This window comes from Protopterus annectens, chromosome 8.part0 (assembly GCF_019279795.1).
Source record: "Protopterus annectens isolate FY-2018-M chromosome 8.part0, PAN1.0, whole genome shotgun sequence".
NCBI classification, from domain to species: domain Eukaryota; kingdom Metazoa; phylum Chordata; order Ceratodontiformes; family Protopteridae; genus Protopterus; species Protopterus annectens.
The window spans coordinates 461483519-461511513 of NC_056741.1; the positions used below are offsets into that span (position 1 = coordinate 461483519).

The window sequence follows — 27995 nt, forward strand, 5'->3', positions numbered from 1 at the left end:
CTTCTGCATAGTTTTGTCAGGATAAGCTCTTTCTACTTGTTTGATTGCATATTTACTATTACAGACAATGGCTCCTTTTCACAGCCAGGTTTGGAGCATACACTCAATGTGCCCTTTGAACTAACAATTCCTGCTGTGGCACATCTGTCCAGTTTCTTATTTGTGCTTTCATAAAATTAATACAGTTTCTCTGATGCAGCAGAAAATCTCAGATTTTCTCTGCATGCTTTGTCTTCTGACTTTTTCCATTTTTTGAAACTTCTTGAAGTCTCGTACTAGGCGATCCTTATCTTCATTTCAGCCTCTTGAGTTTTGCAGTTTTATCACTTCATCTGCATAGCCAGTTAAAGCTTCTTGTATCTTTTTGTTATTTGAGTTGATACAAGTCTTAAGTGTTTCACTTATTTTAATCGCATCTGATTACATTTAATTTATTTTTCCTTTTAAATTACTGGAAGCTATTTTTTGTACCAAAGCTGAAGCTTTAGATTCTCTAAATTTCTTCTTTGTTAGCTTCTAGGCTGTGTACTTACTAGCTAGTAATTGAATTTTATAGAAGCCAATAATATCATTGGTTCTTATTTATTAGTTTTTTTCTTTTTTTTTTCCCTACATTGGTAAAGCTGCAATTAAGCTGTTGATTAGTGTGCAGACCTCTTGGAAGTCCACGGGAACTACATTTTGATAGATATAGAACAGTATGGGTTTGTTGAAATTAGATACTGCCTGTTATACATTTATTTACATTAATTTATGGGATGGTCTCACAGGGGGAGAATCCCATTTTCAGTGGAGGCTTGAGAAAATGTATTTATTGACATTTGTTTACCAGGAAGGTCAGACTGTTCACACGTGACCTGTTTTAGCAGAGACCCAGGGAGAAAAAGCTCCAATGTGTCATATTTAATGCAGTCAGTTATTTACAGTTACTTGGGTCAGAGTTCAGAATTTCAGATAGTATTGTATAAATTTCAGCACAAGCAGTCAAAGGTTTTTTTTTCCACGTGTAATATGCATTTCTACATGGTAAGTTGCAGATAATTTTGTACTAAAACTTGCACTGGTAATAACAGCTTTTGTATAGATAGAATCATGTCTTTAACAGATTTTTTTATACATTACTGGAATTCTTAGGCTACATGGAAGCTCAACTCGCCCTGCAAATAATAGGATGAGTTGTGCTTCTTTGATTTCATTTTCATTTAATTTAGTTTGCTGTTTAAATCCTGAGGTGAGCACCTGTTTTCAGGTTATCATGGTACAATAAATAGCAACATTCATAATGCATAGTTACAGCAGTAAGAAAGACAAAATAGAAGTCTGAAACATGTATTTAAACTTTTTCCAAGAAAAGCTAAAAGAAATGACAATGAATGTCCTGAATTGTTTTATTACCTCTAATGATTATAGATCTAGATGATCTACCTGTACCGATTGGCTAGACAGAGGGACCGAGCTAGGAAAGATGTGCAGCAGGTAAGGGTGACAAAGGATAATGAGGGAAACGTACTCACTAGAGAGGAGAATGTGTTGAACAGATGGAAGGAGTACTTTGAGGGGCTGATGAATGAAGAGAATGAGAGAGAGAATGCTGGATGATGTGGGGTAGTGAATCAGGAAGTGCAATGGATTAGCAAGGCGGAAGTAAGGATAGCTATGAAGAGGATTAAGAATGGAAAGGCTTTTGGTCCAGATGACATTACTGTGGAAGCTTGGAGGTGTTTAGGAGAAATGGCAGTGGAATTTTTAACCAGATTGTTTAATGAAATCTTGGAAAGTGAGAGGATGCCTGAGGAGTGGAGAAAGTGTTTTGGTACCGATTTGTAAGAATAAGGGTGATGTGCAGAGCTATAGTAACTACAGAGGGATAAAACTGATCAGTCCTATCTTGAAATTATGGGAAAGAGTAGTGGAAGCTAGGTTAAGAAGGGAGGTGATGATTAGTGATCAACAGTATGGTTTCATGCCAGGAAAGAGCACTACAGATGCGATGTTTGCTCTGAGAGTGTTGATGGAGAAGTACAGAGAAGGTCAGAAGGAGTTGCATTGTGTCTTTGTGGACTTGGAGAAAGCATATGACAGGGTGCCTAGAGAGGAGTTGTGGTATTGTATGAGGAAGTCGGGACTGGCAGAGAAGTATGTAAGAGTGGTTCAGGATATGTACAAGGGTAGTGTGACAGCGGTGAGATCTGCAGTGGGAGTGACAGATGCGTTTAAGGTGGAGGTGGGATTACTTCAAGGATCAGCTCTGAGCCCTTTCTTATTTGCACTGGTGCTGGACAGGTTGACAGACGAGATCAGACAGGAGTCCCTGTGGATTATGAAGTTTGCAGATGACATTGTGATATGTAGTGAGAGTAGGGAACAGGTTGAGGAGACCTTGGATTGGTGGAGATGTATTCTAGAGAGGAGAGGAATGAAGGTCAGCTGGAATAAGATGGAATATATGTGTGTGAATGAAAGGGAGGGTAGAGGAATGGTGAAGATGCAGGGAGTAGAGTTGGCAAAGGTGGATGAGTTTAAATACTTGGGATCAACAATTCAGAGTAATGGCGAGTGTGGAAGAGAGGTGAAGAAGAGAGTACAGTCAGGGTGGAGAAGAGTGTCAGGAGTGATTTGTGACCGACTAGTACCAGTAAGAGTGAAAGGAAAGGTATACAAAAGGGTAGTGAGACCAGCTGTGTTATATGGGTTGGAGACAGTGGCATTGACAAAAAGGCAGGAGTCAGATGTGGCAGAGTTAAAGATGTTAAGATTTGCACTGGGTGTGATGAGGGTAGACAGGATTAGGAATAAGTTTATTAGAGGGTCAGTCCAGGTTGGACAGTTTGGAGACAAAGCTAGAGAGGAGAGATTGCTTTGGTTTGGACATGTGCTGAGAAAGGGATGCTGGGTATATTGAGAAAAGGATGCTAAGGATGAAGCTGCCAGGTAAGAGGAAAAGAGGAAGGCCTAAGATAAGGTTTATGGATGTGGTTAGAGAGGACATGCAGGTGGTTGGTGTGAGCAAGATGCAGAGGACAGGAAGAAATGGAAACAGGTGATCTGCTGTGGCGACCCCTAACTGGGAAAAGCCGAAAGAAGAAGACGCTTTAGTACAATAAAGCATCTCCCAAGTAGAAATAGTGGACAGTCCAGTATTTTTCTTTACAGTCTATATAAAATAGCTGGATAGTCTAGTCAACATGCCATGGAATGGATAATTTTATAAGCCATTGTACGAGGTGTAAACCTTATTTTGTCTTGTGTGTAAGTTCACCAAATTGTGCATATAAGTGACAGTGGTAAAATAAGAAAGGCAAGCTATATTATTCAGAATGAAATGAAATAAGACTTGTAATTTATTCACTATAATTCTAGAAAAGAAGGGTATAAATATAAAGATCATTATCGAGCTTAGATGCTAGCAAAGACTTTGTAAATAAAGTTTGCAAGTAGTAGTTAATTCTTGCAGGCAATGAATACAAATAGTCAACATGTGTTAAACTGAACTGCTTAACAAAATTAATGTGCTCAGTAAAAGTGAGTTGAGAGTCAGAAGTAACACCTAGCAGTTTACTAGAATGAGACCAAACCCCACATCCTTATGTTTAAGAGAAACAATGCAATCAGCAGGGGGGTACCAATGTCATTGTTTAAGTTTTCAGCACAGTTTTATTAAAGTATATTTAATGTGATTAATAGAAATTCACAAATGCTTCATCATGGATACCGTTAAAGTAGAATTTGCTCAGTAGAGCAAGTATACTCAACGTAACACACTGGTGCTTAGCCCCCCCCCAGCATATAGACATACAGATTTGCATAGATGCTTGGATTCTCTCTCTCTCTCTCTCTCTCACATACAGGCACACACATATATATGCAAGCACAATCTGCATACATGTTCTCCCCATCCATACCAGTTACAGATCACTCTGGGCAGAGCATCAAATGTATACATCCATGACCTCACAGTACGCACACACACTGCCTAGTATACATAAGCACGTACACAAAGATGTAATCGCTGCTAGTGCAAGCTCACTCTCCATGGACAATATTTCCCTTCCATACCAGTTATAGTTCACTCTGTGGAGTGGCATCAAACTTGTACACATACGTGCACACCCTTGCAGTAGGCAGTCAGCTACATATATTCACCATAACCAGTCACACACTGTTTCAGTAGACAAAGCCACGCAGACATAAAGCCACAGATTAAAACTTGACATGAAGAAATGCATTCTAGTGCCCTTTGGGGCTAATTACTCCTTCGATAAAACACCCCTAAGAGCTGACCCAATAGTTAGGGACATATGTAGACAGTAATCTGGTCTTCCACCATCATGTAGCCAAGATATTAAAAAAAAAAATTCTATGTTGCCCAGCTCATAAGCAAGAGTATTGCGTCCAAGTTCGAGGAAATTATAGTACCACTCCACTCAGTCCTTATCAGACCCATAATTGAGTACAGTGCCCCCTTTGGCATGTACCTAACTAGGCACTTGCAACACTTGGAATGCCCTCAAAGGTTCCTCACCAGGAAAATTGAGGGTATGAATACCCTGCCTTACACAGATCGTCTTAAGGCCCCATCTCTGTATTCAGTTTCCTACAGGTTACTGAGAGGCAATAAATGCCTGGCATACAAGGCATCCTCAAGTCAAGTGCTGATGAATTTCTTGCACATCCGCAAACCAAAACGCACCAGAAACGTTAGATCCACGGACTTGAACTTTGCCTGCAACATAAATCAAACATGCTGGAGAGACAGATGTGTGACTCAAAAGATCCCTGTAGATTAGCGTAGTATAAGATTATGAACCTATGAGCACATACACAAAACACACCAGCAGATACAGACATAGTTAATGCCAGCGCATCCTGAATATCAAATATTTAGACATACATGCACACACATGCCCTGACAGTACATGCATTTTCCATAAATACTCATGCAGTGTCGCATTACATACACAAACTTGCAGTGTGTATGTAGATAAGCCATCTGATCAAGGTGAAGCTGCTATGCTTTGCCCTGCTTAGATTTTCCTGTTGATATGCATACTGTAATTGGCTAGATTGTCATGTATATGTACACATTTTATGCACTGTTCCTGTGTAGTACAGACCTCTTTCAGTTGTCTTACTATGCAGAATCCCTTACAGAGCAGTGAATCAATATGTACAGTAGCCTAATCTAAGTACACTATGCCAAGTAGCACAAGGCCATTCTACTGAGTGATAAGGGGTGTGTGAATCAGGATTTCATTGTATATTAAAAAAAGTCATTTGTGCAGATTTAGATAGTATGGAATTCAATTCCACATCCTTCTATTACAGAAAATGGACCTTTTCTCTCGATTTACAAAAGCTATATACTTAAATTAATGAATGATCCAGCCATCCTCTGTAGTTTACCTGCCCATCTTCCCCTGCATTTGTTAAAGAAGACTTTTGATCCTTAGTTTGCAATTAGTTATACTTCATATGGCTTACCTCAGATCAGGAGAGGCAAGTTACTATGGTGCATTGTGGGACAGGGGTGGGGTTCTTGGCTGTCGGGTAAAGTTTTGCCTGCCAGTTAGTCCTAATGCCTAAAAAAAAAAAAAAAAAAAAAAAAAAAAACTGCAATGAAGAGAGAAATGAACATTGCAAGTGAAATTGAATAGTATACTAAGCACTTGTATCTTTACAACAAACTGAACTTCTTCAGACTATAGTTTGTTTTTATATACCATTTCCTCCTTGAGACCATTTTTGGTTTAATATTGGTGCCTGCCATCCTTGGTCCTGGTGACACATGGGATGGACCTGCATTGTTAGATCTTTCATTATGGTAAGTATTTAGCTTCTTTATATGAGACAAGCTGAGGATAAAGTAGAACTATAGTAGAATCAGGAGGGTTATGAAAATTACAACAAGTGTTGTGAGTTAGAGAGTGGTAGCAAAGAATAAAAGATGGGAAACTGGTGAAAACACATGAAAGAGGTTTAAGTGAAGCCGCTGTTGTATTTCCCATTGCAGTAGCAATTTTTTCTTGCCACAACTTTGAATACTTTCATTTCAGGAAGAATTTCCAAAAAGTTCCTACAAAAACAATGTAATATGCATCACTAAATTTGTGTTGGTACAGTGGGACTTTCCTTCATATGTCACCAGATGACCTCAGTTCCCAAGGAAGGCTGTGTGAAATGAGTCGGGGGTGGGGGTGGGGGTGGGGGCAATTCTAAAGAGTATAACATTTTATGGGCAAATTTTAAGTGAACCAAGGATACCAAATTGAAGCCAGCACTGCTCGTATCAGGATACAGTGGTGAGTCCTGCCATTTTGGCTAACAGCAAAATGAGCAGTCCTGTCAAGGGCATATTCCAGCTTGTACTGGAGGGGGAAGGGGGAGGAAAATTGTGAGAAGGCATAAGTAAAGCTTATCAGCTCCTAAATGCTTTATACAATGTACAGGTCCCCTCAAATTATTTATATGATTCCAGTTTTTGTTATTAGCGGTAATATATAATTATTGACCATGGAATGTGCAAGTCCAATCAATAACTAAATGGGATAGGTAGTTTCGAGCGCAAGTATGCAGTACCAGTAGAAAATGTTACATTATTAGTGGAAATAGTTTTGCACTGCACAGTTTAACAGACTTTTGGTTAGTCCTAATGATCAGATTTGATATATTCCTATCAGATGTGAGTTGGCAGTCAGTGAAACAACCCAAAAGCTTGGTATACCAAACATCTTTATCATGAGATTGGTTGAAGGATGTGTTTAGTTGTGACCGGGGCTGACTTTGATTTATAGGTTCATAGGTTGGTACTAGACTATCGGCCCTAGGGCCTATACAAGCCTAGCCATAACAATTCCCTGGATATTTCTTCCTACAATATTTACTTCTCTGGACCCCTGTCTAGCAGGGTGACTGACATGATCCCTGGGGTGAATTTCCTATCTCCCATCCAAACATCAAGGTTCCTTTTGAAAAGGACCAAGGAGGTGCTCTGCTTGACATGTATGGGCAGTCTATTCCAGAGTATGGGGAGTCTCTGGGTCAGGAACCTATCCCTCCAGCATGTTTTGTTCATTGTGATGACAAGGTTTAGATCTCTGGAGCATGTGGCTCTGAGGGATTGGGATTTCTTTAAGTGGCACATGTCCAACAGCTCAGGGTTTGACATGGCCTTGTGTGTTAAGCAGAGATCACCTCTGAGTAGACGATATGCCACAGAGTGTAGCTGGAGTTTTTTTTTTTAGACGGTCAGCATACGATATCTGCTTTAGGCCTGTGATTCTTTTAGTGAAGTATTTCTGTGGCCTTTCTAGCTGTTGCAGATGTCTTGTGAGGTACATACCAAACTGGGCATTATACTCTATAATGGGTCTAATAAGGGATGAGTACAGTGGGACAATGACCTCCATTTTTCTGGATGAAAAGCCCTTGGTGATGAGGTGTGCCACACAGAAGGATTTCCTGACTGTTGTGGCGGTGGTTATCGAAAGTGAGACCACTGTCCAACTCTGTCCCTAAGTCTCTCCTCGCACTTTCGATGTTTAGTGTACTGCCACCTATGTGGTAATTCATGGGTACATGTTTTTTTCCCAAAGTGGATAACTATATATTTCTTGGCATTAAGCTTGAGCCCATGGCTCTGGCATCAGGCATCTGTTTCTGTAAGGCACTTTTTTGTAGAATATCCACATCATTTGGGGATTCAGTAATGGCTCCCAGTTTGCAGTCATCTGCGAGAGTCCCTTGGTGTTGGCCTGTACTTCTGAGAAGTAGATGCCAAACAAGAGTGGTTCCAGGACTGAACCCAGAGGTACTCCACTTGTCTGGAGCTGGATTTGGAGTCTGCTACTTTTACAGTCTGGGTTCTGTAAGTAAGCCAGTTGGCAACCCATCGAGTGATGTAGGGATTTATGCCCAGCTTAGTAAGTTTATCTATGATTCCAGAGTGGGGGATGGTGTCGAAGGCCTTGGCGAAGTCCAGATAGGCTGTGTGGACAGCCTTACCCTCGTCCACCGCTCTGGAGACTGATTCGAAGAAGTCAATCAGATTCAGGAGACAAGATCGGCCCTTCACAAACCCAAAATGGATGGGGTCCAGTGTTTGCAGGTTGCCAATTTCTTTGTTCATAAGTTCCATGATAATGCGTTCCATGCCCTTGCAGATCAGGCTTGTCAGACTGATGGTACAGTAGTTCCCGGGATCCAAGGTGGATCCCCCCTTGTGGAGTGGGATAACTGTAGCTGTACACCACTCAGTGGGCACGAAGCCTGAGGTGAGGCTATGATTAAACATGACACTTGGGTGAGGTGCCAGTTCATTTTGTAGTTCATGTAGTACACAGCCTGGGATGTCATCTGGTCCTATAGATGCTGTATTCTTTGGAGAGTGCTGTTTCTACCTGTGTGGCCATGATTACCGGAATTTGGCAATCTTTGGTATTGAGATGGGCCCTTTAGGGGGTGAAGTTGGCACTAAATCGATCTGCCAGGATATTGGCAATATCCTTGGGATCAGTATATTTAATGCCATTCCTGTTGTAGCTCATAGTAGATCTGAGCATTGCCATTTAGATTCTTGACATAACTATAGAATGCCTTGTGGTTGTCTTTGGAATCTTTGGCAATTTTGTTTTCGTAACTAGCCTTTGAGGATTTTATGAGGGATCTCAGCTTCTTACTGAGGCTGGTGAGGGAGTTTTTTGCATCCTGGGATTTTCCTCTTTTCTGCAACAGTTTCTTCCTTCTGTTGTATAGTTTGTTTATAGCAGGGGACCACCAGATTGGCTTCCTTTTTTTGGAGAAGAGCATCTTGGTTCCATTTGGGATGGCATGATTCGTGCACGAGTGGATGTGCTCATACAGTGCCTCAGTGTAGGATTCTGCAGTCGAACTTTCAGATCCCGTCTGCATGGGTGTCATGAAGTTTGTCACTTCTGACTTCAGTAGCATGAAGTTGGCTTTGGAGAAGTTTGTTAAGGAGGTTTCCTTACTGGGAGGTGGGGTGGGATGTGGATGTCAAGGGTGATTTGCTTATGGCCAGACCTGACCAAAGAGGGGGTGACCACTGGTGTGGAGCATCTATCTCCCATGTTGGTAATGACCAGGTCTAGGATATTGGAGCCACTGGTGGGACAATGTATTAGTTGATCCAGGGCGTTGGAATTTATGAATTCCAAGAACCGTTGGGAAAAGCTGTTGGTACCAGAGTAGTTTTCCCAGTTAATGGCAGGGTAGTTGAAATCACCCAGTATTGAGTGTTTGGTTGTATCTTATTATTTTCCAGTATGTTTAGAAAGGCGTAGTGAGAATCCTGGGGCATGGTGGGGGATCTGTAGCAAGCTACAATTTGGATTGCAGTCTTACCTAGTGTTAGTTGCACCTGGAGAATTTCAGATGCATTGTGTTGGGCAACTAGCCTGGAGGTGTGAATATCCTTGGTGAATATATACACTCCTCCACCTTTAGTGTTTCGGGCCTGGTTTGTTGGCCGAAAAGTATGGTAAGAGTTGTAGCCTGGTATTGCAGGGGTGCTCTCTGGAGCCTTGAACCAGGTCTCAGTTACTGCACAGATATCGATGTTCTCCATTTTCAGGAGTGCCTCGAGAGAGTGCATTTCTGTGTTGCTGTTAGTGTGATTCTTGCATTTGGATTTGAGAAAGAACAGCACAATTTAGTTTAGTTATTGTTAGAGTGCAGCAGTATACCACAGCTGAGGGCACTGATCATTGTCCTTTAGCGTGGACATTACAGTCAGCATCTTGAGGTCAGCTACAAGGGTGGTGGTGTCACCTGTTTAATTATGTGAGCAGTGAGTCTTGTGATTTAGTCATGCCATCGACTAATCTAGAGCTGTTAGAGAGAAAGATGTGGGGTCTGAGAGAGAATTCCATCTAACTGCTTGCTGTTTGTGATCTGAAGAGCCAGAGAACCTAATGGTGCTGAAGGTGAGGCCATAAGCCAACAAGACTGCCAATAAGTTGGAGTAACACTTAATATCAGAAAGTTGAGCATTCTTTGTAACACTTAATATCAGAAAGCTGAGCAGTCCCAAAAGAAGTGCATTTAGATAGTGCCCATTATTCAGTTTGTTTCAGATCTAATCAGTGGTGTACAGAAGGGTTGTATAAGTGTCTTACTTAGGTCTGTACCCATGTTGTTAGTTAAATACAAGTCTGAATGGATAAGATGTTCTTGGAGCTGAGAATGAGTACATTTTTCCGGCATTTTTAAAAGAGGGAAAGGATCACTGGGTTGATAATTATTCAGAACACGGTTTAAGTAGAGAACCTTAAGGCTTAGAATTAGGGGAAAACCTTAAGGCTCTGAAGTAGCTTTTAAGGCTAGAGATCAGGGGAACGAAACATTAATGCAGAAGGTTCCCCTCCCTCATGAAACTTTTTTTTTTACTATAGGAAGGAATGCAGAAATGGCTTTCCAATGGTGAAAAACAGCCTACATGAGACAGACGTAAACATGAATTATAGGTAATTATCTGGAATGTTGAGAAAGGTTAGGTGGTTTACTTGCACCAAAATATTTTTAATGTGCTTTTTGACTTTTTGACCTCCAGTGTTCATTACAATTTAGTTTTATGTTGTGCAAAGTTATAAAAACAAATTCCACATTTGTAATATGGGGATGGATGGCTGTGGCACAGTCTGCAGTAATTTAAGTTTCATGCTAACCAAGCACACTGCTGTATGTTTTTATATTGGCCATCATCTCCCATGCATCTGATGCATTGGAGGTGGGAAAACAAACTCACAAAGTTCACAAAAGGATGTGGGAATAACCTGGATCAGAAATGTATTAACCGACTACAAAGCAACCTTGATGTAGATATTTTGTGTTGGAAAATGGGACCCAGGGAGCTTAGGAAACATCCTGTCCTGTGACAGGTATGCACACACTCTTGTCTTGACCCAAAAAAAAAGCAAGAATGTTTCAACTCTGCACAGTTAAATTCAATTCCAGATGTTTCCTAGTACGTCTTCGTATTTGGCACTGCCAAATCCTTCATTCACACAGAAACATCTGAATGCAAGTCTTACTATTGGACTGTGCATTAAAAATGACATAGGCGCATGCTGTACATTCCGTTACATGCAGCTGTCTCAGTAACAGGAATAGAATGACTTTGCCCATCAGTCAGTGATGTTGGGTTTACCTAGCATCCTGGATCAGAGTATTTGTTGGAGGAGTGTAGACTGAATAGCTGTCATTCAGAAATCCATCTTTAATGAGAGGAGGATTGATTGCTGTAAATTTGTCCGCTGGTAAAGACCGTGAGACCATCAGATATGTGTAGACCTGGGAAGGATCTGTATGTGTGCCTGGTAGGTGTCCTACTTGATAGCATAGTTGTGATAGTAAATGCAAACAGATCTGCAGTAACACATTATATACCACAGTTCAGGTTAATAATGGCAACACAGGATAGTGGACCATGTACACAAGAATTTCCAAAGTCCATTGAACATATTGGAGAAACAGACAAACGGTGGCACATCTTGTTGCTAGGTGGGATGCACTCATGGTAGAATGCCTGTATACTAAAAGGCACAATAATGTAGCAAGATTGTTGCATTGGGGATTGTGCAAACACTACAATATAGAAGTAGCTGAGAAGCACTGGAAACGTGAACCACAAAGTATTATAGAGAAGGATGAAGTATATGTCATAAGATCACAGTTGTGGGAAAACCAGATATAGTAATCCACCGAACAAAGGCAAAAGCAGCACTGATCATTGTAATTGTGAAACTGGCGATTACAGTGACTCCTGCATAGAGAGAGACAGTCATAAAATATCATGATTTGCAGGCAGAAATTACAGCGATGTGAAAGAAAGATACCCAGACAGTTCCAGTAGTAGTAGGAGCAATGGGTCTAATAAAAAAAAATTCTAGAGTCCTATTTAGATATGCTCCTAATACACGTAACTCCATATGACTTGCAGAAGGAGTCTGTTCTGGGCACATTGCAGGTGCTGCAAAGAGTACTTTTGGCTAACATCAAAGACTGAAACAATGCTAATTTTATGAACTTTAATTATAAGCTGACTTAAGAATGGGATCTGTTCCCTTTGTGGTATTTGAAACCTAAAAGATCTGGATAAATTAAAAAGGGAAAGTTGGCTTCTACTTTATTCACTCGGATATTCAAACAGGACAGTGTTTGTTTATGTAGACATGTTTATGAAACATAAACTCAATTTATTTTTTTATTTAAATTTGTTTAGCTGGGTCAAACACTAATCAAACAATGAATGACCAATTATATGCTCAGCCCGGTTTGTCTGAATACAGAATGGCCAAAAACAGCATCATCATCATTTAAAAGAGAGACTCCTAAGGTAATACCAGTAGATCTTAAATGCTATAAATCAGAAACATTGCTGGCATCTAGTGTTTGCAAGTTACAGGCTGAAATGGAGAAAAACGGCGCTTTTTAGTTGAAGCTACAGTTTATTAGTTGGTGACGTATACCTTTGATTCGGGTGGTGGTGGCTGAGGAATGCAGAGAATGAGGTTAACAAAATAAGACTTGACCTTCGAGGTCATTCAAATATTAATTAAGTGGTAAGACTTAAGGGGAAACGGTGAGATAAGCTTAATTTAAACAAAGTAAGCCCGTAGGATAATATTGTTTATGTAAAGATCGTGTTGAATTTAAAAAGAATAGAAATGTGTTTTCTTTTCTGTGTATTTCCTGTTGCACCTGCTAAGCATTAAGCCTTCCTCTATCAGCCATGGCCATTTGTTCATCTTTCCTGAGATGTCCTTCAAGGATGCATCTGCAGTCATCACATATGGGGTTGTCCTGCCTCAGGCAGCCCTTCGGTCGGCCGGATTCCAAAGTCTGATTCCGGTGTCGGCTGATGTCGCACTTTCCCCGACGTCAGAGCGCCTGGGGTATAAAAGCATCAGCCGACGCCATCTTCCCCGTCTTTCTTGCTGCGTGGTGCCCGAAGCAGAAGCAGTTCGCAAGTGCCGGTCGGCCAGCTCCTGTAATTCAGACAACCACCAAGATTCAGCAGGAATTGGCCTTCCAAGAATTGGTCCTTTCTAGACACAGAGAGGTTTCAGAGAGGCAAGAACAGGCGTGCCAGAGGTAGAGGGCAAGCTAGAGGCTCCTACAGAGGACGTCAATGGCAGCCTCCCAACCAGAGAGGTAATGCAGGACCTTCAACTGCTGCACAAGGACAGGCTCAATGACTTTACTTTGACACCGCCAACCAGGGCTCAATTGGAAGCACCTCTGGGCGGAAAGCTTTCTTTTTTCTCAGAAAATTGGCACAGTATTACAAGGGACAAATGGACACTACAAATAATAGACAAAGGATACAGGTTTCATTTCCACACATTACCAAAAAGAAAGGGCATGCCAGACCTGCTACCGAATCAAAGGGCAGAGGCTTTGAAACAAATTTCCAGCTTAATGCAAATGAAAGCTATAGAAAAGGTTCCTCTCAGAACAAGGCCAAGGATTTTATTCCAGACTATTCCTTGTTGCAAGAAAAGAAAAACAATGGAGGCCTATTCTCGACTTGTCCGCACTGAATACTTATCTCATTGTGCCAAAGTTCAAAATGCTGACTCTACAGCAGCTCCTTCCCATGCTGGGCAAGGGGTCTTGGCTGGTAACTCTAGACCTCAAGGAGGCATACCTGCATGTCCCTATCAGACAAAGTTGCAGAAGACACCTCAGATTTCTTGCAGGGTCAGAGCATTATCAATTCTCAGCATTGCCCTTTGGCTTATCTACTGCACCCAGAGTATTCACGAAATGCCTGGCATCAGTAATTGCACATTGCAGACTTCAGGGGATTCAAATATACCCATATCTGGACGACTGCCTTATACAAGCGGACAGCCAACAAACTTTGGTAAAACACTTGAATTATGCCATCCACCTACTTCAGGCCTTGGGATATACAGTTGGGATATACAGTCAACTTTCACAAATCAAGACTTGTTCCATCCCAAAGAATAACCTTTCTGTGTACGGATCTAGATACAACCACCCAAATGGCCTTCCTCACAGAAGAAAAACAAAATCAACTACCAGATTACTTCAAAAATCTGACAAGACAAACCCAGCTGACTGCAAGGAAAATCCTGCAGGCCCTGGGTTACATGGCTTCTTGCATCCTTCTGGTTCCGCAAGCAAGACTACATATGAGGAAACTACAATGGTACCTAAGGAGTTTATGGACTCAGCACAGTCACAGCCTGGAAACTTTTATACCACTCATTCCATGCCTTCAAAAGGAATTTCTGTGGTGGGCTCAAGCAAGCCAGTCAAACAGGGGTCTGCCTTTCAGCAAACCAATAGCCAGCCAAACCATTACAACAGACGCTTCAGACCACGGATGGGGAGCGCACATGGAGGGCAGATGCATTCAAGGTCTATGGTCACAAAAAGAGCTACGCATGCACATAAACCAAAAGGAAATGCTGGCAGTGATACATGCAGTCGAAGCCTTCAAACCCTTTCTGCATCATGGCCATCTGCTAATAAGGACAGACAACACCACAGTTATGTGGTACATAAACAAGCAAGGAGGCATCCATTCCTATCCTCTTTGCAGGCTGGCAATGAATCTATGGGAACTTTCCTTGAAACTCAATATACAGCTACAATCCCAGTTTGTGCCAGGGAAAGACAATATACTGGCAGACAGCTTAAGCAGAAATATCATGGATGCACACGAATGGATGCTGCACCCAGACATCTTTCTACAGATAACACAATCATGGGGGAGGCCGGACTTGGATCTTTTTGCCTCCCCCCACAATCATCAACTGAAGAAATTCTGCTTGAGGACATACCACCCACAAGCATGGAAAGTGGACGCTCTCTCTTTCAGCTGGAGAACTCTAACAGTGTATGCATTTCCACCTCTCCCATTAATGACCAAGGTTTTACTGAAGATCAGGACAGAGCAGCCAAAAGTGATTCTCATAGCTCCGGACTGGCCAAGACAGCACTGGTACCCACTGTTAAAGAGCCTGTCACGCACGAAACCATGGCCTCTTCCTCTATGGCCATTTCTACTGACACAGCACAATTACAAAACTCTGCATTCCAACCTGAAAACCTTGCAACTAACAGCCTGGAAAATACCTTGACTCCTCCTCAGGACAAGCTATCCCAGAGAGTGAAAGATATTTTTATGGAAGCTCGCCGGCCTTCCACAAGAAAGGCATATTCAGCAAAATGGAAAAGATTTCACATTTGGAACACCACAAAGGGCCTAGATGCGACCGTGATGAACATGGCACATATCCTGGAATACTTGGCAGAAATGTTCCACAATGGTCTGTCTTACTCTTCCATTAAAATTCATGCTTCAGCAATTTCAGCAGAGTACAATACTGATCCACCTGTCTTCTCTCATCCTCTCCTAAGACAATTTCTAAGAGGAATCAAAAACATCAATCCTCCAAGGAAACCACCTCTACCTACTTGGGACCTTAACTTCGTGTTGGAAAAAGTAACACTGCCTCCCTTTGAACCAGCAGCATCTGCAGAACTACAGTTCCTGTCTTGGAAGACTGCTTTCCTTCTGGCCATAACCTCAGCAAGAAGAGTATCTGTGTTACAGGCCTTTATGGCAGTACAGCCATTTCTTATTTTTCATCAGGACAGAGTTTCATTGAGAACCAATCCTACATTTATGCCAAAGGTGGTATCCAGGGTTTCATTAAATCAAGCTATTCACTTGCCTACCTTCTTTCCAAATCCACAAAACAAAGGGGAGAAACTTCTGCACACCCTGGACATACACAGACAGTTGCGCTACTACTTGGACAGAACTAAAGGTTACAGAAAAACTGACCAGCTGTTGGTAGCATATGCTGCTGGTACACAAGGAAAAGCAATTTCCAAACAGACAATTTCAAAATGGATTGGGAATTGCATTCGTTTTTGTTACTCCTTTCATGGAAAAACTGTGCCAGCTAACATTAGACCTCATTCCACAAGAGCCACAGCCACCTCCACAGCCTTCTTAAGAGGGTGGCTACCAAGGACATTTTAGAAGCTGCTACATGGAGCTCCGTGCATACATTTGCCAAGCATTACAATTTACCTTTATATTCCAGATCCAGAGCAGGCTTTGCTACGGCAGTCCTGCAGGGCATTTTAGCTACACCATCCTTTACATAGTTCCTCCACGCGCAGATTGGCTATGGTATTCTACCCATATGTGATGACTGCAGATGCATCCTTGAAGGACATAGTACAGTTTTGTACCTACCATAAATGTAGATGTCCGATAGGTATGCATCTGCAGTCAGGTTTACCCTCCCTCCTTCCCTCTGTGGTATTTCTTGGGTACTTACCCCTCTTATAGCTAGCTGGGGTGATCTGTTATGGTGTATTTGTTTTTATATTATTGTGCATGTTTGGATTTTTAAATGCATCTCTCCAAATTTAGCCTTCCTTAGAGGGCACCTGGCATCTGGGGCAAGAAAAACTGAGGAAGATGGCGTCGGCTGATGCTTTTATACCCCAGGCGCTCTGACGTCGGGGAAAGTGTGACATCAGCCGACGCCGGACCCAGACTTTGGAATCCGGCCAACCGAAGGGCTGCCTGAGGCAGGACAACCCCATATGTGATGACTGCAGATGCATACCTATCGGACATCTACATTTATGGTAGGTACAAAACTGTACTTTTTCCTAAGTGAGGATGAGAACTGGCCTGGGGAGGCTGTCGTATACACAGCATCTATGGTGGTTTTTGCCCCCCTGGGTATTCTGGCAATGAGGACATGGTTGGGAGGACAGATGAGCCCGCAGTCTGTTCCTTGATGAGGATGTATGCTCCCATGTAGTCTGTGTAAGTAGCTTGGTGGCTGAACATCCACCCCTATGATTGCTTTCTGCATAGCTGTCCCTCCTGTAAGGGATTGTGGCTTTAGATACAGTGGACCACTTCCTTTCCAGGATGGTAGGATGGGAGCACCCATCTTTTCCCGCTACCTTTGTCAAGCTCTCCAGCCATTAATCGATCTCCAGTCACCTGGGTTGCAGTCAGGCCTTTATCCCTCTATGCCACTGGACCAACAACGAGAGATTTAAGTATTGCTGCAGATGAAATACTGTCACGTAAGTAGATTATAAATCAGTCTGTGCTTACAAGTCACTGAAGATGTGCTTCTAATCTAGAAGGCTTTGTTCTCACTGTTGTGCCTGTGGTACTCTTAACTTCATCATCCCTCCTAAAAAGGCAGCACGTTGGAGGCATGATAACGGATTACATGTAGTTCTGACGAAGAGCAACAAAAACAGAGTCACACCCTTATATATTGCAAGTAAAATTACACAGTAAAGTGGAATTGTGTTTGATATCCTGTAATCCAGCTGTCATGACCTTTCTGCTTATTGCTTTTATTTATTTATTTTTCTTCTTTGCTGGACCTCACCTGATGCCTCTTCTACCTGCACCCATTTGTTCCATGAAGGTGAGAGCTTGGCAGTCCAACTGCCAGTTCATTTCTGCCTGGGAAGCCCTGTTGTGCCATTTGTTCCCTTAAGGGTAGAGAAAGACGGTGGTAAGAGAGAGAGAGCTTGCTAGTCTACATTTTCTGCTGTCAGCGCATTCACCTTCCCTTTGGTCTAGTTTTTGTATATGCTATTTTTAAGAGAATATTGCTTCTGAGCACTTCATTTTCTCTGCTTTGTACATCTGCACCATATCAGAACATGTTTCCTTGGCCTACAGTCCACTCATAGAACACCTCTACTCCTGTAACAGGAAGAGGAGGAAGCTCAGGAGGTGGAGACTTTTCCTCCATTGATTACAGCGCTGAGAGGTGTTTTTAAGAAAGCTTGTAGTTCTTCTCTGCTCATTAAGGCTCTGCCTAAAAAGTTTTTAAGAAATTGAGTATGCTCGGCCATGCCTGGCCTCCAAGCCACCTTGTTTTGGCGTCCTCACTGACAACTTCCTATAATAGGACTTCTTCAAATCTTGTTCCTTCAGATAAACTAGGCAAATAGCTAGAATCCCAGGCAAAGAAGATGGCTTATTCCAGCACAGTGGCTTTTAAAGTGTTCAACTACAAATGTTTTATGTGGATGTTTGTGTTGAGGTGTATGTATAGCTTAGAGGAGTTTGTTGCATCATTACATGCTGAACAAATGGTCTATGCCAATATTTCTCAGGTGTCAAAACGTGCTTTAAAGAGTGCTTTGAATGTGGCTGGTAGTGTTGCTAGAAATGCAGCATCGTCATTGGTGATCAGGAGGTAAGCTTGGTTGAGCAGCCAGAACTTCTCTGGTGAGTTAAATGAAGCATTCAAAATTTCATTTTTTTAAGCCTGATTGTGTATTTGGTACATAAGGCATTCAGATCCTTAAACGTTGAGATGACAGATGTAAACTCATGCAAGAGGGTGTCGAAAATGTTTCATATTCACAAAATTTCTCTTCTTTAAACAGGATAATTTTCTGTGATCTTTCAGGCTGAAGTCCCAGCCAAACAAAAAAATCAAAGTAAGCTGGAGGACGAGAACTCTGTCAAGCCTAACAAGAGGGGTTCCTTTCCCAAAAAGGATAGTCAGCCTTCCAACTTATAACTATGCTGAAGTGCAACACCCGTCTTTCTCAAGTTCTCCTTAGAGTACTATTTCTGTAAAGTTAGCTGTCAACAAGGTAGTTTGGCTCCCTATGTTTTCCAACAAATAGATGCTCAATATTGTTGGTAGAGGTTACAGATGGCAGTGGAAAGAACATCTGGCTGCATTCAGAGAGGTTCCCCCTCATCAGCTGTACCAAATTTTGTTATTCCTTCCTATTCTTCTGCAAATGCTGGACTTTGGGTTATAGAACCAGTCCCTCCTTCAGAAAGAATGAGAGGTTTTTTATTTCAGAACTTTCCTGCTCCCCAAAAAGAGCTGTCATGGAGACTGGTGTTGCACCTTTCCTTTCTAAGTACGTTAGTCCCCAAGTTCAAAATGCTCACCCTGCAGACAGTGCTTACTTTCTTACTGGACCACTGCTTTATGGTAACCTTGGACTTGAAGGGTGCATATTAGCATATCTCCATTGCTTATTGCTTCAGCAGCGTTTGGAAATTTGTTGTGTGTGGTTCACACCATCAGTTTTTTGTATTTCCCTTTGGGCTATCCACTGCTTCTTGAGTGTTTACCAAATGCCTTGCCTTGGTAGTGGCCCACTGTCATACTCTAACTCTGCGTATTTGGTTTCACTAGAGAAGGTTTCTCCTTACTCTCCCAGCTTGGGTTCAAGTTGAACCGCCAGAAGTTGTGTCTGAAACCCTTGCAAAGATTAGTTCTTTCTGGGCTACTTAATCAACTCCCAGAAGAGAATGGCCTTTCTTCCAGAAGTCAAGAAACTGTCTTACCAGATAGTGTATCTAAGATTTCTCATAGGGGAATATCTCCTCGGCAAAAGAATTCCTAAAAAATTCTTGGACTGGTGGCATTCATGATACCACTGGCCCATCTTAACATGACAAATTCAGTAGTATATCCAAAATTGTTGGACCCAGCACCTTAAATCCTTGGATCTAAACCTTGACATCACAATGAACAAAACATGTTGGAGGGATAGGTTCCTGACCCAGAGACTCCCCAGACTCTGGAATAGACTGCCCATACATGTCAAGCAGAGCGCCTCTTTGGACTTTTCAAAAGGAACCTTGATGACTGGATGGGAGATGGGAAATTCACACCGGGATTATGTCAGTCGTCCTGCTAGATAGGGGTCCAGGGAAGGAAATAGCCAGGGAATTGTTATGGCTAGGCTTGTATAGGCCCTAGGGCTGATAGCCTAGTACCAGCCTATGAACCTATAGAATCCCAGTTGCCCGTGCCACATCGCCACAGCAGTCAGGAAATTCTTTTATGTGGCACACCTCATCACGAAGGGCTTTTCATCCAGAAAAAAGGAGGTCATTGTCCCGCTGTACTCCTCCCTCATTATACCCGTTATAGAATACAACACCCCATTTAGTATGTACCTCTCAAGACATCTGCAACAACTGGAAAGGCCGCAGAAATATTTCACTAAAAGAATCACAGGCCTAAAGCAGATGCGTATGCTGGCCGTCTAAAAAATTCCACCTATACTCTGTCGCATATCGTCTACTCAGAGGCGATCTCTGCTTAACATACAAGGCCATGTCAAACCCAGAGCTGTTGGACATGCTACACTTAAAGAAATTCCAATCCCTCAGAGACGCACGCTCCAGGAATCTAAACCTTGTCATCACAATGAACAAGACATGCTGGAGGGATAGGTTCCTGACCCAGAGACTCCCCAGACTCTGGAATAGACTGCCCATACATGTCAAGCAGAATGCCTCTTTGGCCCTCTTCAAAAGGAACCTTGATGATTGGATGGGAGATAGGAAATTCACCTCGGAGATCACATCAGTCACCGTGGTAGACAGGGGTCCAGGGAGGTAAATACTGTGTGAAGAAATAGCCAGGGAATTGTTATGGCTAGGCTTGTATAAGGCCCTAGGGCCAATAGCCTAGTACCAACCTGTGAACCTATGGAATCCCAGTTGCCCGTGTTGCCCTTCCTCAGACGAGTGTTACAGTGATGGAAAGATCGGTGAAGTATCGATTTCAGGACTTTCTTCCATCTGGTGCCAGTGTAATCTGCCTAGACAGATTTGTCCAACTTCACTTGGGGAACTGTGTCAATGAGGATGCAGTGCAAGCCACTAGGGGGCCCAAGGATGCACAGAAGCACATCAGTAACAAGGAGTTATGGCATATCAAGATAGAGAGTCAAGGGAAAAAAATCATTTTGAAGTAAGAAGGTGAGTGAAGAAGGGGGATTAAGGAGGTATAATTGAAAGTCCCTCACCACCTATGGACTCCAGGTCCTCTTCTGGTGGTTACAGACAACACCACAGTGATGTGGTACCTCAACAGTAAGGAGGTACAAGGGCATATCCTCTTTGCCAGTTAACCGTGATTGCCTGTGGGGCTGGCTTTACAGCATTGCTGTCTCCTTATGCATCATGCATCTTGTAAGAGCAGAATATTGTGGCTTACAGACTAAGCAGATCCTGGGCAGACCGCACGAGTGGCAGCTCAAGGCAATGGTGTTGCAGGATCTAGTCTAAATGTGGGGAACAGGTCTTTGCCTCGTAAACATAAGGTACATGGTTTGATTCTGACCTGTGGTTGCTGGCTAGGCTTAAAATGGCCCTTCGGGGCAATTAGTGTTGTATTTTTTCATAGCAGACAGTTGGAGAAATTCTGTTCCAGACATCCTTGCAGCCATACTTGGAAGACAGACAAGTTTGTTGTTCCATTGAATGGGAATTTATTATTTATTGACATTTGATTAACTAGAAAGTTTGACTAGGTAGCTGCCCATTTTAGTGGAGGTCTGGGGAGAAAAGCTCTTCAAAGTATTACAAAAACATTTTTAGAACAATAATTTTATAATCCTTAAAAATAATACAAAAACAGCTACAGTTTAAATAAATATTCCAAATTTGACATAATGTGAAAACACTGGTTAAAACAGATGCAACTTGTATGACAATGGTGTAATATTTAGAGAAATTTTAGTGAGTTTAGAGAAATTAAAGTTAAGTTAGTATAGTACAAACAGGAATTGCAGTATGAAGAGGGAGAAAAAATAGGGTTATGACATATTTAGATAGTTATGGGGAGAGAATTTGAAATAGGAGATGAATGAAGGGGGGGATTAAGGAAGTGTAAGGTATGAATAGGTAGTTGTTAATAGGGAATGATCCTGTATGCATTCCCACTGATTCACAAGGTACTTCTGAAGGTTTGGAAAGAATTGACAGAGCTCATTGTGGTGACCCCTATTAGCGAGGCAGTATTGGTTCCCTTTTAATGGGATTGTCCAAGGGCAATTATAACAGACTTCCTCACACACTGGATCTGCTTACACAGTCATAGGGGTGACTGTTGCACCCCAGTTTGGAGAAACTTCAATTGACTGCCTGGATGTTTCAGTCCTAACTCCATTTGTACACTTGTTTCATGAGGACGTGCAGTAAGCAAATCACCTCAGAGAAACATTCTATTGTAATTGTCTTGCCTTCATGCAACTACATTATGATAAAACTGGGTTTTTGTAACCACTAACCCCAAAAACTATATTCATCTTAATGACCTATTTCTTTTTATACATCTTGAAAGAGCTTTGCTATACTCCTGATTGACACTGTATAACATTGCATTCCTACTTAAAGCCTTATAATAAGCTTGCAACATTGCTGTTTAATGCTAATTTATAATGATTGTATAATATGTTGGAGTTTTTCTCCCTGGGACTCCGCTGAAAAGGGCTCTTTAGTTCAGTCAGACAAACCCGGTCAACAAATGTAAAATAAGTAATAAATAAAATTAAGATTTTCTGGCCTCCTTTATGTTTATAAACAGATGAGGTTTTCCAAGTGCCTAAATGAAAGTAGAGGGTCCATTGAGGTTATTATCCCTCTGGTCCTGAAATACTTGTGTGAGTTACTTCAGGATGGCTTATCATATGTGTCCATTAAGGTGCATTTAGCTACCATCGCTTCTTGTCTGTCTATAAATGCCCCTCTTTATTCTTCTCTTTTTCTAAAACCTCTCCTGAAAAGGAGTTTTGCATATGAGAATTCCTCACAAGCAAATTCTTCTTTTGTGGGATCTCATCTGGGTTTTTGAAAAATCGACTTAAACATCTTTTGAACTGGCAGCGTAAATTCTTAATGTGGAAAACTGCTTAGCTTTTGGCCCCGACATCTGCAAGGTGAGTCTCTGAGTTGCAAGCTCTAATGGTGGGACAACTTTACCTGATTTTACACAGGGATAGAGTTGTATTATGCACTAATTCTTTTTCATACCGAAAGTGGTCCCAGAATTCACTCTAACTCAGTTTACTAATCTCCATGTGTTCTTTCCAAAACCTAAGAATAAGAGAGACAGGGTACTTCATCCCATGGATATGCATTGACAGCTCAAGCACCACCTTCACAGACAGAAACCCTTTAGGAAGGCCAAAAGGCTTATTATTTCCTTCTCACTGACAAAGGTGAACTTGTCTCTAGGCAAACCTTTGCATGTTGGTGTCGTTTAGTATTGTTTTTTGTTACAACCCCAATGGCAAGCAAGGTAAAGGCACATTCCAGCAGGACCTTTTCCTCTTCATTGTCATATATGAAAGTATTCTAGAGGCAGCAACTTGGTCTTCTGTCCATTATTGTGTGAAGCACTACAAGCTGTATGCCTTTTCTAAATCCAGAGCAGGCTTTGTGAAGACCATTGTCCAGGGGCTCCTGGATCTTTATCCTTCCTTCTTCCAGGTTGAGTAAGCTTTGGGACTCCACCCATATGCCAGTAAGGCAGTGTGTTTGGTGAACATAGTACAGTTGTGCAAGTCCTACTCATAGAACACACAGCCTTACTGGCAATACTCTCCCATCATCCCCCTGTTGGATGTATATAGTTGGTTGTTGGTGTTGCTGCTGAGTTTTGTTCAGCAGCTTTGTTTTGTGCGTCTGTATCATGTTATCGAAATCTTACAACATTGAATCACTAAAGGTAGACCTCTAGTGATCAATGTAAAACATCGAATAACGTTAAAAATAAAAACTAACTAGCATAGGCAGGGGGCAAGCCCCCCCTGCACCCCCACTCCCCTACTTAAATATTCCAACTCCGAGACCGCACTACATTGAGGTAAATGGAAATCTCCCCCTACGGAGATTTCCGTTTACTTGCATGGCGTTCTGCGTTTTCGATGGTCTGGTGCCGACAATATCGGCTTCGATATTGTCGGCTTTCGATATCGTGAAGTAGATGTGTGTGTGTGTGTGTGTGTGTGTGTGTGTGTGTGTGTGTGTGTGTGTGTGTGTGTGTGTGTGTGTGTGTGTATGTGTGATTTTTGGATTGGAACACTGTTTTGTGATCAACAATCAAGCACTGTTGTCTCAGAAAATGGTCACATTGCTCAAATACCAACAGAATTTCACTTGAAAACAGTCCTAAAGAAACTTGTTTTTGTGTGGGGGTAAGCACTGCTACATCCCTGTCATATTTACATCTCAGAGAAAAGAGAAATCTCAGCAATAAAAGCAAGTTAGTGTCCCTTTAGTGATTGCACAGATGAGTGTCAGTAATTAGGGTTCTGATAAGAAAGATGGCACTCATTGAGTACAAGTATACACAGTAGAATAAATCTTTCTGCACAGTGGACTAGCAGTATAGTAGGTGCAGTCTATGAGCCAGGCAGATTAATGGAGGGGAGATAACACATTACCACTACTACCAAAGCAATCTTTATTTTTAGGTAGATTGACAACAGGAGCATGGTAGGTAATTGCTCATGCTGGGGATTCATTTATAATATAAAGACTGTAAGATTAAAAAAAAAAAAAACATAAGCAGGCTACTTTGGGGGAAGGGGCACCTGTGCTAAAGACATTGATGAGCTTTGAAGAAGTGAAAGAGGAACATGCAGTGAAGGGACCATTTACACCTGGACAGTGTTTAGGGCTTTGAAATGTTAATGAGCTGCTTTCTGTAACCAAGGGTATGGGGTTTGATTCATTTGCTTGCAGTGTGATTTCTGAGCAAGTCACTTAAGCAGACACTCCTGGAAGGGTACACTACATCTGGGTGGCTTAAAATTTAAATGTATTAAAAAAAAAACAAAATAAAAAAATTGTTTGCAAGAGACCGTTAGCACTTACACCATTGCCTGTGTGACCATTTGATAATTTATCCATACATTTGGACATTTCTAATTAGAATGTTTGCATTTTTGCATCTGAGTAGCCATTGTTTACATGATGAGAAGGAGTAAGACACAAAAGCCACACTTTGTTAGGCAGCACAGAAACCTGCATCCATCTCAGTTTCATATTGCATTTTGGGCTGCTGTCCTCAAGTAAATTCTTAATATCTTGTAAATGAGGGAATTTACTGGAGAAAACTTGCAAAGGAACCGAGATTTTGGGAGCAAATAATTAGAGAGGAAAAGGTAATAGAATGTGAAGAGGCCAAGAATTCATTTGGACTTTAGGCTACAGATTGCTTTCCATATCAAGGATTGCTATCAGAGTGCAGCTAAAGAAACAGAAATAGGGGGTTCCTAAGCGAAAGACAAATAATGGTAGAGTTGAATAGAATCTATAACAGAGGCTGCTGTTGAAAGGGAGATGGTTAGTAGGGCATGCTTTTTTATCACCTTTATTGAATTGTCACTTGTGACATAGACAAATTTACATTTATATAGAAGTAATCAAACTGTATTAACAAGTTCATTTTTACAGACGTTATACTTCACATATATTGCTATATATCGTATAACCTAGGCAACTTTACATAAGTTATTCAATTCCTGCCTTTTTTCTTTTTTTAAACAAGAAACATCTTTATTAAACCATTACTAATAACATATGCAATCATTCATTTATATATATATATATATATATATATATTGTACAGTTCTAGTTGCAAGCATTTTATATTACAAACTATATCGGCACATTCCCATTTGCAAACATTATACATCACTTATAACCTGCTAAATCATTTCCAAAAACTTTACATAGCTCATTAAGTCCTGCCTTCTTTTAAACCTCATTCCTCCCATGTATGTATTGTTCCCACAATTCCCATTTTTTCCTATGTAGTTTGCTCCTGCCCCTTACTAAAGAGCTCAATTCCGATTTTTTTTTTAACTCTGTTACTGTATTCACTACTACTAGTATAGTTGGTTTAGATTTGATTTCCATTTTCTAGTAACTGTTTTTTTTTTTTGGCAGCCACCATAATTAGACGCAGCAAGGCCTTACCATGTCTAGGCAATGCTGACTCTGTATCATAGCTCAGAAAAATCATCTCCCTCATTACGCCAATCTGTTCACCCAGCATCTCCAACATTGCATCCCACAGGGAATCCTAAAGTCTGCCAACTCACCATAGTCCCAGAAAATATGTTCTCAGTTACCTCTTTCTTCATCGTCACACCTCCAACATTTGCTGTCTACCCAAGGAAAAATTCTCTGGAGTCTTCTTGAGGTATAAAAATATCTATGTAAACACTTCCAAGCAAAAATCCTAAATCCTCTAGATGAAGTTGCATATTTGAGAGACATGCATAATATCCTCCCATTGTTTCTTTGTGAATTGCTTATCCAATCTATCTTTCCATCCTTTCTAACCTCTTATAATTATGAATAATTTATATGCTCTACTAATTATTCCTTTTTAATGGTAGCATCTGTTCTAGATTCTACTAGTGCTCATGTTTTGTTTAGTACCCCCCAATTTGTTTCTGTTTGCCTATACTCCGATATCAATCCTTGATAGGGAAGGCAATTTCTAACCTGTAGCTAAATAGAATGGGAGACGCTAATAATGTATAATTTTTCCCTCTGTAGTTATTTACTCCCAATACCTTGGTTCCATTGCCACTTTTCTCTAATAAATTCCAGCCTCTTCTTGCCTCTGTCTATATCCCTAATTGCGGTCATCCCTGTCTGCAGAATCTCCTTTCTCAATTCCCATGTTGGCTTAGTTCTTAGGATACTTTCTGCTACTTCATGGGTATAATATACTGTATGATATTATTGTTCTCCTTAAAAGCCTGTATCAAAAATCCCAGTCTCTCCTTGTTTCTTGAACTTCCCTACTGTTTCATCATCATTCCTTCCATTATGAATTATAGTTTTCTGTTTGTGCTATATTTGTTTAAGTGTGAAATACCCCTTCAAATTGGGTAATTCCAGTCAGCCTTATTCTATTGGAACAATCAGCTTATCCCACTTGAGTCTTGCTGTCTTCCCCTCTCCAGATAAAGTCCTTCAGCTCTTCATTAATTGCTATCCACAAATTCTCCTCTGGTTGATAAAAATATTCCTAACCTGTTTATAAGAGTAATGGAACTAAAACATTTTAACTTCTTGTATCTTACTATTCATATCCATAACAAAGCTTCCATTTTCTCAGTTTTTGTATTATCGTTTGTTTAGTCTCTTCCCACATATCCTTAGCTGCCACACCAGAATCATTTTTAATATATACTCCTAAATACTTATAATTTCCCTGTAAATATGGATATTGATGAGCCACTTCATGTGTGGGTACATAATTTACCCCATTGCCTTTTTTAGCTTCATTAATTTTGCATCCCAAAAAGATTTGAAACTAATGTTCATCAATACTGTAATGTCTGGTTTTGTCAAGTATAAAATAATATCATCTGCAAACAGAGACAGCTTTTTTTGACTACCATACCAATTATATTCTTGGATTTCTGAGTCCCTTATTTTCTTTGCCAATGGTTCTAAATATAATGCAAATAAAGGGGAAAGGGGGCACCCCTGCCTGGTTCCTCTACTCAAGCAGAAATTATCATAGAGGACCCCACCCACTTTCACCTCCAATCTCTCATTTTTCCTCCTAATCAACCTTATCATTTTTTTCAGGAAATGCAAATGCTTCCATTGCCCTGCTCATAAAGTCCCTGCTTAGTCTGTCGGATGTTTTCTCTGCATCAAGACCCACCGGCAACAGTTGCATTTTCTTACATTTTGCTTCCCTCTGGATCATCAGTGTTCTGTTAATGTTGTCAAATGTTTGCCTCCCATCCACAAAACCTCAGTGATCTATATCTATCAATTTTGGCATTAATTTTGCCATTTCTTTTACCCATTATAGACATGAACACTTTATAATCATGGTTTAGTATTGGAATGGACCTGTATGAAGCTGGATTTGATGGATCTTTATTCTCTTTAAGTATTATAGCTACCACTGCTTTCTTCCAGGATGTTGGTACTTCTCCTCTTAAAATACTGTTAAAATAGAATCTTCCAGATCTTTATCAGTTTTTTTCCTTCCTAGCTTCCAAACTTCCACAGGAATGCCATCTATTACTGGGAACTTTCCTGTAGATTTGTTTATACATCACAATTTTATCTCATCTCCTCCTATCCTAACCGTTAGTAATTGAGCCTCATCTGCTGCTAACATTGG

At 41.1% G+C, this 27995-nt stretch overlaps 1 protein-coding gene across 7 annotated transcripts in view; it reads left to right on the forward strand.

Moving 5' to 3' along the window:
- POLR3C (RNA polymerase III subunit C) overlaps positions 1 to 27995 on the forward strand; it is an 866317-nt gene that overhangs the window by 23879 nt on the left and 814443 nt on the right. For 2 of the 7 annotated variants that reach the window (XM_044079979.1, XM_044079980.1), the window contains exon 1: positions 12281 to 12352. The exons of 3 other annotated variants lie outside the window; for them this stretch is intronic. The gene's annotated coding sequence lies outside the window, so the exon portion shown is untranslated. Of the gene's footprint in view, positions 1 to 10458; positions 10482 to 12278; positions 12353 to 27995 lie in introns of those variants that run through there. 2 more of the 7 variants (XM_044079984.1, XM_044079985.1) reach the window with 2 other exon arrangements.